Source organism: Pongo abelii, chromosome 5, assembly GCF_028885655.2.
Source record: "Pongo abelii isolate AG06213 chromosome 5, NHGRI_mPonAbe1-v2.0_pri, whole genome shotgun sequence".
In the NCBI taxonomy this organism is placed as follows: Eukaryota; Metazoa; Chordata; class Mammalia; order Primates; family Hominidae; genus Pongo; species Pongo abelii.
The window spans coordinates 104,145,559-104,158,007 of record NC_071990.2 but is presented as its reverse complement, the minus strand read 5'-3'; the positions used below and the strand labels follow the sequence as shown (position 1 = coordinate 104,158,007).

Sequence of the window (12,449 nt, the reverse complement as noted above, 5' to 3'; positions counted from 1 at the left end):
ATAGGAGTGGAAAGAGAGGGCACTCTTATCTTGTGCCAGTTTTCAAAGGGAATGCTTCCAGCTTTTGCTGGTTAAGTATGATGTTGCCTGTAGATTTGTCATAGATGGCTCTTATTTTTGGAGGTATGTTCCTTCCATCCACAGTTTGTTGAGAGTTTTTAACATGAATTGATGTTGAATTTTATGGAAAGCCTTTTCTTCATCTATTGAGATAATTATGTGGTTTTTGTCTTTAGTTATGTTTATGTGATAAATCACATTGGTTTGCATATGTTGAACCAACTTTGCATCCCAGGGATAAAGCCTACTTTACTGTATTGAAGAAGCTTTTTGTTGTTCTGCTGGATTTAGTTTGCCAGTATTTTGTTGAGGATTTTTGCATCAATGTTCATTAAGTTTATTGACCTGAAGTTTTGTTGTTGTCATTTTATCTTTGTCAGGTTTTGGTATCAGAATGATGCTGGCCTCAAAGAATGAGTTAGGGAAGAGTCCTTCCTCCTCAATTATTTTGAGTAGTTTAGTAAAAATGGTACCAGCTCTTCTTTGTACATCTGGTAGAATTCAGCTGTGAATCTGTGTGGTCATATAATTTTTTTCTTTTTTGATTAGTAGTCTATTACTGCCTCAATTTTAGAGCTCAATTTTTTCCTTGTTTAGTCTTGGGGGGTGTATGTGTCCAGGAATTGACTTATTTCTTATAGACTTTCTAGTTTATGTGTGTAGAGGTGTTCATAATATTTTCTGATGATTGTTTGTATATCTGTGAAGTCAGTGGTGATATCCCCTTTGTCATTTATGTTTGTGTTTATTTGAACTGTCTCTCTTTTCTTCTTTATTAGTCTAGCTAGTGGTCTATTTTAATTTTTTCAAAAAACCAGATGCTAGATTCATTGATTAAGACTTGTTTGTCATGTCTTAATCTCCTTCAGTTTAGCTCTGATTTTTGTTATCTCACAACTGGATATTTATCCAAAGGAAAATAAATCAATATATCAAAGAAACATCTGCATTTGCGTATTTATTGCAGAACTACTCACAATAGCAAATATGAATTCAACCTAAGTATCTATCAACAGATGAATCAGTAAATTAAATGCAGTATACATAAACAATGGAATACTATTCAGCCATAAAAAATAATGAAATCATGTCATTTATAGCAACATGGATGGAACTGGAGTTTATTATGTTAAGTGAAATAAACCAGGCATACAAAGACAAATATCACATATTTTCACTCATAAGTGGGAGCTACAATACTTGGTATTATAGATACAGAGAATAGAATGATAGATACCAGCGACTGAGAAGAGTAGGTGGCTGAGAGTGGGAGGACGAATAGAATTTGGTTAATGGGTATGAATATATAGTTAGATAGAAGAAATAACTTCTAATGTTTGAAATCAGAATATGCTAACTATAGTAAGCAACAATATTTTGTATTTTTCAAAGTAACTAGAGGAGAGGACTTGAATTTATACCAACACATAGAAATGATAAATACTCAAGTTGATGGGTACCCCAAATGACCTGACTTCATCATTACACATTCTATGCATGTAACAAACACTCATGTGTACCTCACAAATATGTAAAATACTATGTATCAATAAAAGAAAAAATAGACAAAGAACAGGTTTTGTAATGAGACAGTGGAGAGGGCAAGACAGAAGGGAAAGTTTAGGAGAAGGGTGAAGAAGGAGGAAGAAAGAAAAAACGCAGTATTGTCAATGTGAAAGTTTAATAACCACAAGTAAATCAATATTGCCAAAGAAGAGGATATTATAATGAGTGTAAAGCAAAGGCACAATGAACACATTTGTTGAAATGTACAAATTGCCAAAACAGAATGAAGAGAAATAGGAAATCTGATGACACTATAACATATATAGATAACTTGATTCTCCACTTAAAAATTTTCCACAGGTCAGAACAATTCCTAGAGAGTACTCCTGGAGCATAATAAGAAATCCACATGGAACAGGTAAACACAACCATACATTTTAAAAAAAAATGTTTATTGTTGAAATAAAACTAGAGGTGGTATCAGGAAATAAAAATATCAAGGGAAATATTAATCCTAAACATAGATGGAAATATAAATTAAATATTAGCATTCCAGGAATGCTGTGTTGATCCAAATGTAAAAATTAATTGTCTGTGAATCTTTGTGTGTAATTTCTTATATTTAGTTAGATGTCAACAATCAATCCTGATTAAAAACAAAACTAAACAAAACAAAATCAAGAAACACCATGTTTCGGGAGGATGTAAAGTGAATAAACTCGTATATACTACTAGTTGTGTGGTCACTTGGTATAATTATGTTAGCAAAGTTAGCATGCACTTACTCTTCAACACAGAAAGTTTACTTTCAGGACTTAACCTAGAGAAATGCTTGTGCTTTGAGCCAGGAGGCATGTAGAGAAATATTCATAGATTTGTTCATAGATGTTTAAAAAATAAAAAAAAAAAAACTAAATGTCCAACAACTATAGAATGGATAAATATAAATTGTTATAGTGGTTTAAATGAGCTTTATTTGCATAAAAAGTTAAGGAAGTACAACTATGCTTATCAAAATGAAATTTGGATGAAATAGAAACATCGGTGAAATAATGAAAAAACAAATAATAAAAATAAAACAAATATTGGGCAAAAAAGCATAGAAATAAACAATTGCCTTTTTAAAAGGTTTTAAAACTTGGAAAACTGAATAATATTAATGCATATGCCATATATATATATATATATATGTATATTTGGCAAAACTATTAAAAGCAGTAAAAAAAAATTTACACAAAAATTGGGAAAATGGTTACCAAAAGCATGAAGAAGTAGGTGAATCCATGTGGGACACCTACGGTTTTGGTAATAATGTTCTCTCTCAAGTTAGAGGGCATGAGTACAAGACTTTTATTTTTCTTAAACTGTTTATCTCCATTAAATGCTGCATTTAGAAAGTTGTATTTCACAAAACAAATTTTTAAAACTGATTTTACCTAACATTTTGGAATCAAATGCATCCAGGTTTTAGCAATTTAACAACCTAAGAAATAAGCCAATGTTGGACATAAGAGATTCTGTCCTTTTCAGAATAAACAGAAATACAGTAGGCAAAAAATAAGACTATGGATTATCCATTCAGGTTTATAAAATATATTATCAAAATTATTTCTTTTTTATTTTACTTTTTGATATTTAATTCTACCTTTCTTTTTGATTGGGAGATAAAAGTGCCTGGCAGATAATTACTGGAAAAGTTCAAATTTTATTCCATTGAGCCCAAAGTCTTTTAGTATTTATGTCATTTAATGCATTTCTTGTGACATTATAAATGTCTGAAGCACTTTGTAAAGCTCAATTAATGTCATAGTTATAAAATCATTGTTAACTACTAAAACTGTTAGTTGATGTGTTCTTTGATAAATTTTCCTCAAAGTTATATCCATTTAAACTTTTAGTTAATCATATGCAAATGAAGCAAGGCTTAAACTTAACAGAATTGCTGTATAAAAGTTAATCAAAATTTAAAAATTTCTTACAATTTTTATTACAAAATTTATTAATGTGAATGTTGTGAGAAATGTTACTCAAAATGCTGTATAGGTCAGATAAAAATAAATCTTACTGGCCTATTCATTTAAAAAAAAAGGAAAAGAAAACTCCTTAATTCAGATTAGCTTTATATGTACAGGATTTTGAAGAGTCTAACATACAAATTAGAAAACTCATAAAACCTCAGTAAAATATATCTAAAAATTTACACATTTTATCTTCAGTAAAGGGCAAATAATATGTATTTTAGGTTTCATGGCTATGTGTTCTTTGTCACAACCCTGAACTCTGCCCTTATAGCTCAAAAGCAGCCATGGACAATACACAAACTAATGGGTGTGACTATTAGTGTTCTAATAAAACTTTATTTATAACAACAGGTAGCTGCCTGCTCTTGCAGGCCTTCATTTGCTAAATTATGTTGTAGGCTTTAATTAGCATGTTTAGTTTTTAATACAATTATAAAGAGGATAAAGTTCCTTTGTGTCCCAAGTATCTTTTTTGACTTTACACTTGTTTTCTGGTTTGTTTCTCAAAATCACTTTTCTTTACTGAAAACTATTCTGTTTAGGTTATACTAATTGTAGCCCTGATTACTTAGCTGAAGAGCCTCCAATCCACTGTACCTGATTTCAGGCCTATCCCTTTTCCCTTATTTCAGCTAGAGGAATATATTTCCAAACACAACATTCATCATATCTCTCTACATCTTAGTATACTTCATGGTGTCTTGTTGCTTTTTTTTTTTTTTTTTTTTTTTTTTTGAGACGGAGTCTCACTCTGTCACCCAGGCTGGAGTGCAGTGGCGCAATCTTGGCCCATTGCAACCTCCGCCTCCTGGATTCAAGTGATTCTCCTGCCTCAGTCTCCTGAGTAGCTGGGACTACAGGTTCGTGCCACCACACCCGGCTAATTTTTTTTTTTCTTTTTTTATATTTTTAGTAGAGACGGGCTTTCACTACATTGGCCAGGATGGTCTCCATCTCTTGATCTGGTGATCTGCCCACCTTGGCCTCCCAAAGAGCTGGGATTGCAGGCATGAGCCACAGCACCTGGTTGTTGCTTATAATTATGTCCCAATGTTCTTTTGTTTAAAATAATAGTTGATGATGATGGTGGTGATGATGATGATGATGATGATGATGATATCTGAATGCAATACTCATGTGATCCTTAAAATTAATATAAAACTTAATTATTGAAATTTAATATGTTAAACATTTAAAATTAAAGGCCAAATGAATGATCAAAGTTTGATGAGTTTGTAATTACCTTGAATTAATGACATTAATTATTGTTCTAATAATACTGTATATTGGCTTATGATGTATATTCATGAATTATATAATATAAAAGTATTTTTGGATATTTCCAAATATGTGCAGTTGAAAATCGTGATTCTAACATTTTTTGTAAGAACAAATGATTTAATATGTATGTATTTATAATTTGTCATACCCTCAACATGTGAACAAGAATAAATTAAATAATGTAAGGAAAAACATGGATTTCCACTTCAGGTATTAGGAACATGGCAAGGTCTGGGTGAGTCTGGGGTTTTCTTAAGTGTCTACATTTGTTCCATACCCATTTCTATTGGAATGTAGGTCACTACAAAAGGAGTCAGTATGTTCACATGTCACAAATGTTTTGGAATGCCTGTTAACATAACACTTACTTTATAAAATGCAATTCTTATTTTCATGAATGAGCATTCTAAGAAATGTACAAGCCATCTCCTTTAACCAATGAAAAAATTATTTCCTGGGTGGTCCCATTATGTACCTTAGAACTTGTAAATAATTTTAAAAAATCTAGAAATAGATGTCCAGTCCAAACACCTATGAAAATATTGATATTTATTTCTAATTTTCTCATTATATTTTGTTTTATATTAATAAAAGATGTAAAATGTTTTCTTCCAAGTCAATGGATTTTCATCATTCTTAAATGACACATCCAAGGCAAATGTCTATATACAAAAAAAAGGTTTGATCTTCACTTGATGAAGTTGTCAGGAGTTGTTTAATTTTAGAACAAATTGAGGTGCTAAAGAATAAATATGTTGCTTTATGTGACAAACTGAAGTTTAACTCTGATGATCCCATAGCTAATTTTAAAGTAATCTTGTCACAATATTGCATTAATTTGGAAGTATACTGGATGTTGGATGCTAAGGATTGCTTAAAAGCCAAGCAATGTATTCCTAATTAATGAGATGTGGATTCTATTTGTTTTTATTGAAAGAATATCTGTTCTGAATGCCATTATTAGAATCTCTACTGAGACATGCAATAAAATTCTACTGCAGGGCCAGGCATGGTGGCTCACGCCTGTAATCCTAGCACTTTGGGAGGCCAAGGTGGGTGGATCACCTGAGGTCAGGAGTTTGAGACCAGCCTGGCCAACATGGTGAAACCCCATCTCTACTAAAAATACAAAAATTAGCCAGGCATGGTGGTGCATGCCTGTAATACCAGCTTCTAGAGGGGCTGAGGCAGGAGGATCACTTGAACCTGAGAAGCAGAGGTTGCACTGAGCCAAGATCATGCCATTGCACTCCAGCCTGGGCAACAGAGCAAGACTCTGTCTCAAAAAAAAAAAAAATTCTACTATAAATTATGATATAAAGAATACGATTATAAGGTACTCCACTTACACATTTCACAAAATATATTTCAGAACTAGTTCAACTTGGCATAAGTACTTAAAAGCCCAATTTAATAATGTAAATATATATAGAGATATTTCAATTATTATAAATATTCTAACAATATTGCTTATAATTTTCTTTAATTTGTGGGAGAAACACTTTATTAATTGGAATTTATAGGGCCATTTAAATAAAAGATATAATATTGAATTCAATTAGAAGCATTAATTATTCAAAGTTTCAATTGGGGGAACCCACCCCCAGTATTTCAATATAGGTTCTTTCTATTTTCCGTTAAGTGTCAGCTGGCTGAGAAATAAAGAGAGACAGTACAAAGAGAGGAATTTTACAGCTGGGCCACCGGGGGTGACATCACATATCGATGGGACCGTGATGCTCGCCTGAGTCTCAGACCAGCAAGTTTTTATTAAGGGTTTCAAAAGGGGTGGGGGTGTAAGAACAGGGAGAAGGTACAAAAATCACATGCTTCAAAGGGCAAAAAGCAGAACTACTAATAAGGGTCTAACAAAGATCACATGCTTCTGAGGGAACAGGACAAAGGGCAAAAGCAGAACCACTGATAAGCATCTGTGTTCAGTGGTGCACATATTGTCTTGATAAACATCTTAAACAACAGAACGTAGGGTCTTAGAGCAGAGAACTGGTCTGACCACAAATTTACCAGGGCAGAGGAGGAGCCAAGATGGCCGAATAGGAACAGCTCCAGTCTACAGCTCCCAGCGTGAGCGACGCAGAAGACGGGTGATTTCTGCATTTCCATCTGAGGTACCGTGTTCATCTCACTAGGGAGTGCCAGACAGTGGGCGCAGGTCAGTGGGTGAGTGCACCGTGCGCCAGCCGAAGCACGGGCGAGGCATTGCCTCACTCGGGAAGCGCAAGGGGTCAGGGAGTTCCCTTTCCAGGGGTGACAGACAGCACCTGGAAAATCGGGCCACTCCCACCCGAATACTGTGCTTTTCCGACGGGCTTAGGAAACAGTGCCCCAGGAGAGTATAGCCCACACCTGGCTCAGAGGGTCCTACGCCCACGGAGTCTCACTGATTGCTAGCACAGCAGTCTGAGATCAAACAGCAAGTCGGCAGCGAGGCTGGGGGAGGGGCGCCCGCCATTGCCCAGGCTCGCTTAGGTAAACAAAGCAGCCTGGAAGCTTGAACTGGGTGGAGCCCACCACAGCTCAAGGAGGCCTGCCTGCCTCTGTAGGCTCCACCTCTGGGGGCAGGGCACAGACAAACAAAAAGACAGCAGTAACCTCTGCAGACTTAAATGTCCCTGTCTGACAGTTTTGAGGAGAGCAGTGGTTCTCCCAGCACGCAACTGGAGATCTGAGAACGGGCTGACTGCCTCCTCAAGTGGGTCCCTGACCCCTGACCCCCGAGCAGCCTAACTGGGAGGCACCCCCCAGCAGGGGCAGACTGACACCTCACATGGCCGGCCAGGTACTCCAACAGACCTGCAGCTGAGGGTCCTGTCTGTTAGAAGGAAAACTAACAGAAAGGACATCCACACCAAAAACCCATCTGTACATCACCATCATCAAAGACCAAAAATAGATAAAACCACAAAGATGGGGAAAAAACAGAGCAGAAAAACTGGAAACTCTAAAAAGCAGAGTACCTCTCCTCCTCCAAAGGAATGCAGTTCCTCACCAGCTACGGAACAAAGCTGGATGGAGAATGACTTTGACGAGCTGAGAGAAGAAGGCTTCAGAAGATCAAATTACTCTGAGCTACGGGAGGATATTCAAACCAAAGGCAAAGAAGTTGAAAACTTTGAAAAAAATTTAGAAGAATGTATAACTAGAATAACCAATACACAGAAGTGCTTAAAGGAGCTGATGGAGCTGAAAACCAAGGCTCGAGAACTACGTGAAGAATGCAGAAGCCTCAGGAGCCGATGTGATCAAATGGAAGAAAGGGTATCAGCCCTGGAAGATGAAATGAATGAAATGAAGCGAGAAGGGAAGTTTAGAGAAAAAAGAATAAAAAGAAACGAGCAAAGCCTCCAAGAAATGTGGGACTATGTGAAAAGACCAAATCTACGTCTGATTGGTGTACCTGAAAGTGACGGGGAGAATGGAAACAAGTTGGAAAACACTCTGCAGGATATTATCCAGGAGAACTTCCCCAATCTAGCAAGGCAGGCCAACATTCAGATTCAGGAAATACAGAGAACGCCACAAAGATACTCCTCGAGAAGAGCAACTCCAAGACACATAATTGTCAGATTCACCAAAGTTGAAATGAAGGAAAAAATGTTAAGGGCAGCCAGAGAGAAAGGTCGGATTACCATCAAAGGGAAGCCCATCAGACTAACAGCGGATCTCTCAGCAGAAACCCTACAAGCTAGAAGAGAGTGGGGGCCAATATTCAACATTCTTAAAGAAAAGAATTTTCAACCCAGAATTTCATATCCTGCCAAACTAAGCTTTATAAGTGAAGGAGAAATAAAATACTTTACAGACAAGCAAATACTGAGAGATTTTGTCACCACCAGGCCTGCCCTAAAAGAGCTCCTGAAGGAAGCGCTAAACATGGAAAGGCACAACCGGTACCAGCCACTGCAAAATCATACCGAAATGTAAAGACCATCGAGACTAGGAAGAGACTGCATCAACTAACGAGCAAAATAACCAGCTAACATCATAATGACAGGATCAGATTCACACATAACAATATTAACTTTAAATGTAAATGGACTAAATGCTCCAGTTAAAAGACACAGACTGGCAAATTGGATAAAGACTCAAGACCCATCAGTGTGCTGTATTCAGGAAACCCATCTCACGTGCAGAGACACACATAGGCTCAAAACAAAAGGATGGAGGAAGATCTACCAAGCAAATGGAAAACAAAAAAAGGCAGGGGTTGCAATCCTAGTTCTGATAAAACAGACTTTAAACCAGCAAAGATCAAAAGAGACAAAGAAGGCCATTACATAATGGTAAAGGGATTAATTCAACAAGAAGAGCTAACTATCCTAAATATATATGCACCCAATACAGGAGCACCCAGATTCATAAAGCAAGTCCTGAGTGACCTACAAAGAGACTTAGACTCCCACACATTAATAATGGGAGACTTTAACACCCCACTGTCAACATTAGACAGATCAACGAAATAGAAAATCAACAAGGATACCCAGGAATTGAACTCAGCTCTGCACCAAGCAGACCTAATAGACATCTACAGAACTCTCCACCCCAAATCAACAGAATATACATTTTTTTCAGCACCACACCACACCTATTCCAAAATTGACCATATACTTGGAAGTAAAGCTCTCCTCAATAAATGTAAAAGAACAGAAATTATAACAAACTATCTCTCAGATCACAGTGCAATCAAGCTAGAACTCAGGATTAAGAATCTCACTCAAAACCGCTCAACTACGTGGAAACTGAACAACCTGCTCCTGAATGACTACTGGGTACATAACGAAATGAAGGCAGAAATAAAGATGTTCTTTGAAACCAACGAGAACCAAGACACAACATACCAGAATCTCTGGGATGCATTCAAAGCAGTGTGTAGAGGGAAATTTAGAGCACTAAATGCCCACAAGAGAAAGCAGGAAAGATCCAAAATTGACACCCTAACATCACAATTAAAAGAACTAGAAAAGCAAGAGCAAACACATTCAAAAGCTAGCAGAAGGCAAAAAATAACTAAAATCAGAGCAGAACTGAAGGAAATAGAGACACAAAAAACCCTTCAAAAAATCAATGAATCCAGGAGCTGGTTTTTTGAAAGGATCAACAAAATTGATAGACCGCTAGCAAGATTAATAAAGAATAAAAGAGAGAAGAATCAAATAGATGCAATAAAAAATGATAAAGGGGATATCACCACCGATCCCACAGAAATACAAACTACCATCAGAGAATATTACAAACACCTCTACGCAAATAAACTAGAAAATCTAGAAGAAATGGATAAATTCCTCAACACATACACCCTCCCAAGACTAAACCAGGAAGAAGTTGAATCTCTGAATAGACCAATAACAGGAGCTGAAATTGTGGCAATAATCAATAGCTTACCAACCAAAAAAAGTCCAGGACCAGATGGGTTCACAGCCGAATTCTACCAGAGGTACAAGGAGGAGCTGGTACCATTCCTTCTGAAACTATTCCAATCAATAGAAAAAGAGGGAATCCTCCCTAACTCATTTTATGAGGCCAGCATCATCCTGATACCAAAGCCTGGCAGAGACACAACAAAAAAAGAGAATTTTAGACCAATATCCTTGATGAACATTGATGCAAAAATCCTCAATAAAATACTGGCAAACAGAATCCAGCAGCACACCAGGGCAGAGTTTCCCAACCCTAGTAAGCCTGAGGGTTCTGCAGGAGATGAAGGCGTATCTCAGTCCTTATCTCAACTGCACAAGACAAACCATTCCCTGAGCAGCCATTTATAGACCTCCCCCAAGGAATGCATTCCTTTCCCAGGGTATTAATATTAATATTCCTTGCTAGGAAAAGAATTTAGCAACGTCTTTCCTACTTGCACATCCATTTATAGGCTCTCTGCAAGAAGAAAAATATGGCTCTTATTGCCCGACCCCACAGGCAGTCAGACCTTATGGTTGTCTTCCCTTATTCCATAAAAATTTCTGTTATCCTGTTCTTTTCTAAGGTGCACTGATTTAATATTGTTCAAACACATGTTTTACAATCAATTTTTACAGTTAACACAATTATCACAGTGGTCCTGAGGTGACATACATCCTCTGCTTATGAAGATAACAGGATTAAGAGATTAAAGTAAAGACAGGCATAAGAAATTATAAAAGTATTATGTGGGAACTGATAAATGTCCATATTAATATGAAATCTTCACAGTTTATGTTCCTCTGCCGCGTCTCCAGCCGGTCCCTCCATTCGGGGTCCCTGACTTCCTGCAACAAGTTTCATAACATCAACAATGCTTGTCAATTGTATATGAGTACCAAAGTAATCTTATTCATTTTATTTACAAAAACTGCTAATATTTTTGAATATATATATGCATACTGTACTTAATTTTTGACAATTTTCACTAAACTGGTCTTACATTAGACCTAAACTTGTAATTCTGAATTGCTTTCAGTAATAGTAGTTTTAGTGTTAAATAAGCATATTATATGTTATCAGGAAGGGACAACACACAGTGTCATAAGTGGCTTTTTCTCCTTCAAACATGTAGAATATAATGACAGATAGGCAACTATGTAGGATAAACTAGTTGTAACATATCATGAGAAATGTCTTCTTCCCTTTGGTTCCCTTGGGTAGGCTGTTGTTTATAAGATTGCCAGTATTAATAAAATGCCACATTCAGTCTATGTCACTGAACTTTATTATTGAAGACTGTACTCCTATTGTTTTGTTCTCTTTTTTATACTTTTATTTAAGGTTCAAGGGTACATGTGCAAGTTTGTTTTAAACTTGCATCATCGGGGTTTGTTGTACAGGTTATTTTGTCACCCCAGTACTAAGCCTAGTAACCAATAGTTATTTTTTCTGCTCCTCTCCCTCCTTCCACACTCCATCCTCTTTTAGGCCCCAGTTTCTGTTGCTCCCTTCTTTCTGTCCATGTGTTATCATTTAGCTCCCACTTTCAAGTGAGAACATGCAGTATTAGGTTTTTCATTCCTGCATTGGTTTGATAGGAATAATGGCCTCCTGCTTCATCCATGTTCCTGCCAAGGACATAATCTCGTTCTTTTTTTATGGCTACATGGTATTCTATAGTGTATATGCACCACATTTTCTTCAACCAGTCTACCATTGAGGTCTTCTTTTGAGAAGTGTCTGTTCATGTCCTTTGTCCACCTTTTAATAGGGTTGTTTGTTTTTCTCTTGTAAATTTGTTTAAGTTCCTTATAGATGCTGGATATTAGACCTTTGTTGGATGCATAGTTTGCAAATATTTTCTCCCATGTCTAGGTTGTCTGTTTACTCTGTTGATAGTTACTTTTTCTGTACTTGATATTTATAAAAGTTAATATTTAAAAATATGAAGATCTTCCTGTTTTCCAATAAGCTCTATAGCAGTGAGCCAATAACCCTACAGGGGCAAGAACGCCAAGGCAAAGCTCAGTTGCCGCTGGACAAGTCCGGCATCCTGGTTTTCTACGGACTAAATGCCCCCTAACATTTTCCAAACGCTTTTACATAAAAAAATTTAGATGTTGGATTTTATATAAAATTACTGATTATAATCCATTTTCT

At 36.4% G+C, this 12,449-nt stretch overlaps 1 long non-coding RNA gene across 1 annotated transcript in view; it reads left to right on the top strand.

Annotated features, from left to right (window-relative positions):
- The first annotated feature begins 1,923 nt into the window (after window positions 1-1,923).
- LOC134761617 (uncharacterized) overlaps window positions 1,924-12,449 on the top strand; it is a 31,432-nt gene continuing 20,906 nt past the window's right edge. Inside the window, exon 1 of the long non-coding RNA XR_010140527.1 lies at window positions 1,924-1,984. This is a non-coding gene — a long non-coding RNA (uncharacterized LOC134761617). The remainder of the gene's footprint in view (window positions 1,985-12,449) is intronic.